This window comes from Podarcis bocagei (assembly GCF_964188305.1).
Source record: "Podarcis bocagei genome assembly, chromosome: 12".
Classification (NCBI taxonomy): domain Eukaryota; kingdom Metazoa; phylum Chordata; class Lepidosauria; order Squamata; family Lacertidae; genus Podarcis; species Podarcis bocagei.
The window spans coordinates 38,898,308-38,907,286 of NC_138137.1; positions in this window are offsets into that span (position 1 = coordinate 38,898,308).

Below are 8,979 nucleotides of genomic sequence, written 5' to 3' on the forward strand. Positions count from 1 at the left end.
GTTGGGAGCGGCGAAGGGCGAAAGCTTCCTTCAGCGAATCCTCTCCCTACGAGTTTTCTTCGCGAGCGACTGCCATGCTGGTCCCTGGAAGCAGTTGGGGTTGCTGCTTGGCGATCCAGGACTTGCAAATGCCGTCTGCGTTTGCGGTGACAGCAGAAGATGACTTGCAGCAGGAGAATTCACAGATAACTGGAAGCTGCCGCGTGGGGATAGGATTCCTAGGCAGGTGAAAGAAGAAGGGAGGCGAGAGGGTGGGTGGGTGGAGGAAAACCACATGGAAGGTGGGTTGCAGTGGAAATGAATGGGGGCCCTCGCATCCTGGTCAAATGTCAGGTGGAAAGATGGGCTTTCTTTTGTGTTTTTACCTGAAACTTGCTTTTTAAATCACTTTACTTATATAGATATAGATATATCTCAACACCTTTTTCCCAAACGCAATTTTGACATACAGGTGGAGGGAAATGGCGATTTCATCTGCCAAGTCACAAGTCACACTGCGGTGAGGGAGGTCATATCCCTTTAAAATCCGACAGGGGGGGACCGAGAAAGTGGAGATCCATAGCATTTTGCCTTGTAAATGCAATTTTTAAAAGGTTTTAATTAGCATTGAACATATCTGTATGTGTACACATACACACTGCAATGGCACATACATCTTCCATCAACTTGAAATAAACTATGGGCAGATCCTAAACGGAGGTCCACAGTGGTTCAGCGGCAAAATACTGGTTTTCTGTACCGAAGGTTCCAGGTTCAAGCCCTGCTGTCTCCAGGTAGATCTGGAGAAAAGACTCTTCTAAAACCCTACAGAGCCAGTGCCGGTCAGTGTAGATAATACAGAATCTAGACGGACCCTGATTTGTATCTGCCTCGGTACAAATCAGTTTCCTGGGTCCCTATGATTCTAAGAAGCATGTTAAAAGCCCGGTTGAAATCAGCTGGATTTAAAACCGCTTATCCCATTATTTTTTATAATGCAGACAATGGATGTAGAATTTCCCACTTCACAATACCAGCATTACACAGATATTTAAAATGTACTCTTGTTACTGAAGTAGTAAAGAAAACCTCAAAAGTTTAGAATTTTCATTTTACATTCTTCATTGAGAGTAAAACCCCTTCCATCAAAATCGATGTTTTTATTAAAAAAAACACACATTTGATTTGAGAGGGGTGGGGGTTGGGAGATGGAGAATATCCATATGGAAAATAAATTGCTCCTCCGATGCAAGCTCCCAAGTACTTTTCTATTCGTCACGAAGAGATTTAGAAGCTAGTTCTAGCTTTCTGTGTTGAGTAATGCACCATAATAACTAAACACGTTATATAATAAAGATACCTTTATGATGGTACTGCACAACTACAAAGGCAAGATCCTGCCAAAGTTCAGCACTTCACAACACAATCCTATACATGTTTACTCGGAAGTAAACCCCGTGTTCAATGAGACTTATTCCTAAGTAACTTAATTACCCTTAAACTACTCTTAAATCCAGCAGGTTTCAGTGGGAGAAGCAACCTATGCTAACATAGGAGTAAATCTCATTGAACACAGAGGTGCTTCGTTTGGGCTGGGTTAAGTCTCATGCGACCTTTATGCGGTGCCAAACACTTGCCCCATTGCTGAAATTAACACGTAAGCGTGATAGGGCGATCTAACTATTCAAAATCCAGAGCTACTCTGTTGCGCCACCAAAAGCCACGAAGAGTCTTGCGGGATCTGAAAGCCTATTTGTTATGGCATAAACTTCCTTGGACTATATAAATTGCAGCTGTATGTTGGTTAAGAAGACAGCCGTCCATGAAAGCTTGTGTCAAAACTATTCGGTGACTCTCTTGAAATATAAAATGTCTCTGACTGGATGCATGGGTTAATCATTATCCTTCCATTTACTTGGAATTTTATGAAAACAGACACTTTTAAAAACATTTTGTGCGCTGACAGTATAGCTCTTCTCCAAGGTGAAAAAGGCGTATAAAAAGGGAAGGAAGGAATAGAAACAAAACTAACCTCTGCTTTAAAAGGGGAGTTTCCCTTACATAGACTGTTTTTAGAGAACAAATTTAATATAAAAAATAGGAAGTTGAAACTATGAGAGGTCGAGACTTTTTAAGGCTTGTAACTGTTGTCCTTTCGACTTCCTTTTCAGTGTTATTATTTTAAGTAAAAGGAGGCTGGTAAAGGGAGAAAGTGGATTTGTATTGGGAATTCCGATAATTTTCTTAAATTATGCATATTTTTCTGAGCGAAATAAGAGCCTTACTTTGCACGGATTGAAGTTTGAAGAATAAAAACCCCTGGGCGTAAACGGGATGTTATGCGAATGTGGAACTCAGTTCCGTCTTCATCCCCAGCCAAAAAAACAAAAACCTGGAGTGCAATTTTAAATTGGCCAAAGGAATGGAGAGGACCAGAAAAGACAATACTTTCCGCACACACCACTTTTTTGCGAAATGAAAGAATATTGGGGGGATAAAAGCTTGCAAAATGTAGACGGAGCTCCCTCACTCTTTGCAGGGACACCTACAATTCTCGCAACATTTACAGTCCAACTGAACTTAAGGGGGCTTGCATCAGAGTGGACACGCATAGAATTGTGCTATTACCAACTTTTTGCTAAAGAAGGAAAGAAAAGTGGGGGGAGGGGTGGCCGACTGGCCTGAAAAATAACTGCAGCTTCGTTGTGCAAAGTGCAGTCGGGATCCCAACCTCTCCTGGAGGAGGCAGTCAATAGCAGCAGCAGCAAACCAGAATTGAGGGAGAGGGAGAGAGAGAACGAAACTGAACGCGAATTTGGCTCGGTTTTCCAATCGATCCTGTTATATAAGTGTTCTTCCTCTTGGCACCCACTTCTTGCTCCGCCTCCCTCCCTCCCTCTCTCTCCACACACACACACACACACACACACACACACACGTATCCTGTGACACGCGACGTGCCCCACAGAGCGCTGCAGCTGATTATTTGCACGATCGCTGTAATGAGAATCAATTGCCTGCGTGACGGGGCTGCAGCCGAGCTCGGGCGCAGCGGAGCGACCCTCGCCTAAACGCAGCTCTCTCCACTTCGATCAATATGCCAATAATTATTAACGTCGCCATGCATTCAAAGGGGGATGGGGAGGAGGATTGGGCTGAGGGAGGGCCGGCCGGGGGTTTCCTTTCGTCCTCTAGCCAACACCGAGGAAGGGGATAAATAAATGCTGGGCGACCGAGACCGCCGCAGCAACCCGGAGGGACCGTTTGCTGCAAAGGGGTTGCTTAGGTCTGCCTAAGAAGCAGCAACAGCAGCAGCATCTGCCGGGTAGAGGGTCCCCCTCTCCTCCTGCCTGCGATCGCGGAAGGCGAGCGCAGAGCCGGACGTGGAAGAAAACGTCCCAGATTCCGTGGGGCAGAAAGAGCAGGGCCCGGGAGCGGGAGCCTTCCCCCGGGGAGCTGCAAAGGCAAGCGAGCGCCAGCTTCCAGCGCCCAAGGTTTGCTCTGGAGGAAGCCGGCAGTGCAACCGCAGCTTCTCCTCTAGCTCCCTAGGCAGTCGGGGCTCCCTATGCACGCATCCATTTTGCACACGGGTGTTGCAAGTAAGAGGCACGGGGTGGGGTGGGGGGAAGCCCCCGGACCTCTGTGGCCCTTCGGCCTGCTGCGGTCCAGCTGCCTCTACTCGCCCAGCCCACCGCATATCGGGGACGCACGTGACGCAGCTGTTGCCCCGTCACCGCAGACCCCTCCCCTGCTCCTCCTCCTCCCTCCCTCTCCGACTCCTTGTACCCAGATAAAACGAAGTATTATAATTGTGACGGCTAGCAGAGTAAAACAGAAACCGTCCCTGGGTGGGCTCGAACCACCAACCTTTCGGTTAACAGCCGAACGCGCTAACCGATTGCGCCACAGAGACACCTGCGAAAAGCTGCTTTGCAAAGTGAGTTGATCTAGCTGTACCTAAACATAGCACCGCAATGTCTTAAGGTCGTTTCCGACAGCGAAGTATTATTTATACATTCAGACCGGAGGATTAGTACACAGCGATGAGGCACAGTCCTTTTTTCATCTTTTCATAAATTGCCTTTCTTTTCTTAAAGAAATTGTTATGCTGCAGCCTGCAGAAAGACTATTAAAAAGCCAAGAGCACATGCGTGGGAACAAGCTACTGTATAAGACTGCAGTAGACATTTACTGGGAAAGTGAAAACTGCAAAGCGCACCCCATTTAACTCCACAGGAGCAGGCTAATTCTCAAGCCAGCAGGACTTCAGTGGGAGATGTTATTAAAACTCTCTCTGCTGTGCAGGATAACTATTGGTTCTTGCTGTAGTTTGGGTAGGCACAGAGGCATCTCCAGCCCCTCTGCCTTGTGTTGTCTTTTGCTTTCTCTGGGATCCTTCTGCATGCCTGCCCTGGGTTACTGTCCGAGTAACTGAGTTTGCCACTTGGGATGCAGAGTTGATTCACTATTTGCTCGCCTACATCCACACCTTATGTGTAAAAGAACATAGCTCTCTTCAAAGAATTGTGGCAGCTGCAGAGCTACAGTTCCCAGCAATCAAGCAAACTACAGGTCCCATGATACATTTAAATGTGCTTTAAATTCAGACTTGTAGCCATGGTGTGAAGCTGGGCTTTACCCCTGCCTAGGTTGTTTGTTTTTTATTGTCTTTTTAATTTGTGGCATGACAGACAATGGCAGCGTCCATTTAAAGAGTGACAGCTTGTTTTAAGAACAGCCAATTAAAAATAAGACCCTCTGAAAAATTCATTGAATAAGGCAAGGCAAGTGTGCAACAGAAGGATCATCTGCAGAAGTCCCAAAAAGCCTGCTCACTCAAGACTTTCGCTGGTGGAGATGCTTTTTTTCCTGATTGCAATCACCACATAATTACTTGTGGTCCTGAAAAAAACCCCTGTATGACCCTTGAAGAGGTAAATATTAGAATGTTGTACTATGGGCTACAGTTAGACTTGACCTCTTAGATTTTCACTTTCTGTTGTGTTCTCCACTCAGCCAGCAATAAGGAAATAGATAACTTAAAATAGGTAACTTGAAGTCTAGAGGTTTTTTTATAGAAAAAGAGGTGCCGGAACTCCCTTTTTTTTTAGGGGGAGCACCCACCCAAAGTTGTTGAGCTGAAAAATAAAGCTGTGCTTAAAGTGACCTGAAAAAATAAATTACCCTTTACAGTTTTAAAGTACTCACTATATTCATAGTAATAGTGGCTCTTTTTTCTTCTTTTGGTGGCCAAGGATGAAAAAATCCCTAGAGAAATAGCAATACTTCTGTGCCTACTACAGCTAGCTGACTAGCCACCTAAGCAGTAACTCAGGCCTGATTTTCCCAACATGAGGCCTTTTCAGAGTATCTGGGCAGAAATGTCAACTCAGCAACCAGAACTAAAAAACCAAGTGCTTTCCACTGTTAGTTTCCAATCATTCTGTTAGTCCTTATTCCCTGCCCCCTTTACTGTGGATTAACCCTTTTGCGTGGGAATCCAATAAGAAAAAACACACAAAACCAAAATGGTTGCGGACAACTTGTTTATGATATCCCAATGACACACTTGCAAATTAAGTAACCCTCTGGAAATACCCCCGGCTGCCAAAGTCATTCTTCCAGGGCTGTGCATCCTGCTTCAGGCATTGCAAGAAGCTTCAAAACGTAAATGTAAGAGTGACTTGTGCACCTGTTTCCCAGTGCCTCTTGTGACCTGTGTAAAAGGAGCCCATTATTCTCCCTTGTGTGGATGCTCCACACACATCTGGAGTCTGCCTGCCTCACTCCAGAGTCCCTTTCTGCACACTGCAAGAAGTAACAGGGAGTGCAAGTGCCTTCATGGCTTAACTTTGATGTAAGATGAGATCCAGACCTGTATCAGGTTTGCCTCTGGCCCCTCTGATGCTGTCTTGGATTTATTGAGCCGCGGTCACCATCTGGCAACTAGATACAGCTGCAAAGTAAGAGGGTTGCAGTATGTCATTTGGTGATGGAATTTTGGAGACTGGTTCATGTAAGATGAAGGTCACTCTGGTTAGTGGTCATGGGGCCGTGCCTTTATTCCACCCTTCTCTGGCTGCCTTTTAGTAGTGCAAGCCTATGCATGTTTATTCATATGTTAGCCCCAGTGAGGTCAGTGGGACTGTAGGACTACAGCATATATTTGTCTGTGCTGGAAGAAGAACATACATAACTAGAAGAAAGCAGGGCAAGGGGAAGATTAACTTGCATACCCATTGAGATATTTGGTGAGACCTCACTGCATCTGTGGAATAACCAGCCTCATATAACCAACATGCATGCATGAAGGAGTTAAGATCATATTAATGCATGAAGAGGTTAAGACCATAGAGTAAGCTGTCCTGCCAGGCTTTACTCACCTTGGGAGGGACTGGGTAATCAAGTTTTTCTTCCCCTCCAGTCTACCTGAGAAGGTCAACATGTGAGGGCATCTGAGCTGGCTGCTCCAGTTCAGACCACATGGCGCACACAAGTTACTCTTGAGTTCCCATACCAATAATTTAGGAACTTTCACCAAGTTTTAATGCCTGTGCAGTTTTTCTGAATGCTATATGGAAAAGAGTTTGTAAGTAAACCCTTTCTTAACTTACCAAACATGTGGTCTTTGCTATGCTAGGGGAAGAGGGAAACGTATAATTCACTTTATAAAGGGCATATTTCAAAGGTCTAATAGCCTATATTTCCACACTTTACTTTTCTGCATATTTTGTGATTTTAAATCTCTTCTGGGGTTCTCTCACCAAAAAGTACTTGTCCGAAACCTGGAATTTGGTATCCAGGGAATTCTTCTTTTATATCTGTTTATACCTTGCCATCAACAGCATCTCCCATCACCTTTGAAAAGTTTGGTTGGTTCTATCATGAAAGTCTTGTTGGTACAAGACAGCAGAGTTGCTGTCTGCTAAGAAAGGAGGAAGGTGCAAAAGGCACAATAGGCAGGGAGCAGTCTGACACAAAGGATGCTCCCTCTGCCTTTAGGTCTGGAAAAGGGAGACAGTCCCATTGGTTCCCTGTTCTGCCCCATTCATGGAGCAGTGAGATTCCCTAGCAAGGGGGGGGGGGGAGTTTGGATTTGATATCCCGCTTTATCACTACCCGAAGGAGTCTCAAAGCGGCTAACATTCTTCTTTCCCTTCCTCCCCCACAACAAACACTCTGTGAGGTGAGTGAGGCTGAGAGACTTCAGAGAAGTGTGACTAGCCCAAGGTCACCCAGCAGCTGCATGTGGAGGAGCGGAGACGCGAACCCAGTTCCCCAGATTACGAGTCTAGCGCTCTTAACCACTACACCACACTGGCTCTCTGCTGACTGGAGTGTCAGCAAGGTGGGAGGGGAGGCTGGACAACTGGAAAAGATCCACATCAGCTGACCCCCATCCCATTGCTGAGATCTCAACACCACCTCTGCTGTTGCAGCAGACCCACACCCCTTATAGAAGTGTGCACCTACAATTCCCACAGTGGTTTGGCAATCAATAGCTCTTCACAGAGAACGCTGGGAATTGTAGCTCTGTGAGGGGAATAGGGGTCTCCTAACAACTCTCAAGGGACGCGGGTGGCACTGTGGGTTAAACCACAGAGCCTAGGACTTGCCGATCAGAAGGTGGCGGTTCGAATCCCCGCGACGGGGTGAGCTCCCGTTGCTCGGTCGCAGCTCCTGCCAACCCAGCAGTTCGAAAGCACATCAAAGTGCAAGTAGATAAATAGGTACCGCTCCAACAGGAAGGTAAACGGCGTTTCCGTGCGCTGCTCTGGTTTGCCAGAAGCGGCTTAGTCATGCTGGCCACATGACCTGGAAGCTGTACGCCGGCTCCCTCGGCCAATAAAGCGAGATGAGCGCTGCAACCCCAGAGTCGGTCACGACTGGACCTAATGGTCAGGGGTCCCTTTACCTTTAACAACTGTCAGCAGCCTTAACAAACCTCAGATCACAGAAATTCTTTGAGGGGAGCCATGACTGCCAGCCCCGCTTGCCTGAATGCCTTTTTTCCTTATAGCCAGTCTAGGAGGTGGCCCTGGCTGCCAGCTTCCTCCTCCTTAGTCTCATGGTAACGAGACTAATAAAGCATACATAATAAAAATACATAATAAAAAATACAGGTCTTTGGCTGATTAACATTCTATGGCCTTTTAAATGTGTTTGTGGGAGACGGGTTATTGGTTTGTTTTTGCTTTATTATGTATTTTGTGTTCTCATTTTGTATTTTTATGTTTTGAACAGCGCAGTGATCTTTGGACGAAGGGCAGTGTTCAAATTTAATAAATAACAATAAAACAATAATGGTCTTACCTTTGTAGAACCCCACAGGGAACGCAACAGAGACAAAACTAGAATCAATTGGCTCGGCTTGTCATTGGCTCTGACTCTGCCTCCTACCTTTGACCCTACCAGACCAATGGACACCAGCCACCACTGCCTTGGCAATTAACTGATCTTGTGGCCTAGGTTTTTATAAGCCAGAAACATGGAACACCATCCCCAGGTGGGCCCTAGTCCACGAAAGCTTATGCCACAATAAATCTGTTAGGTGTTTATGATGCCACAAGACTCTCTTTTTCCCGCTTCCTCTTCTGACTGTCACCGATTAACACGGCTGCCCTTCTGGAATGTGTCTTTATTGAGCTGCTGAGCCTGGAAGGAGAGGAATTAAGAGAGCAAATAGCAAAGGACACTTTTCGAAAAGAAAAATGCAGAAGCAAAGAGATGGAAGGAAGGGGGGAAAGGAAACCAGTTGAAGGAATTAGAAGACTTTCAGGTGATTAGTTTTCAACAAGCCAACAGACTTGTTTCTTTCACTGTTTTTCTTTCCATGGAAAGGAGCTGACAATTTTCTGTCAAAGTCTCTGTGATGCCTGGCTGAGAGAGAGTGGGGCAGGGGGGAATCTAGCTCCTTGCAATGCCCCAACTGCTTCCTCCTGGATGGTCCACTGAGAGCCTGAAAAGGCTCTCAGTGATTTCCTTTGCTTCTCTCCCTCG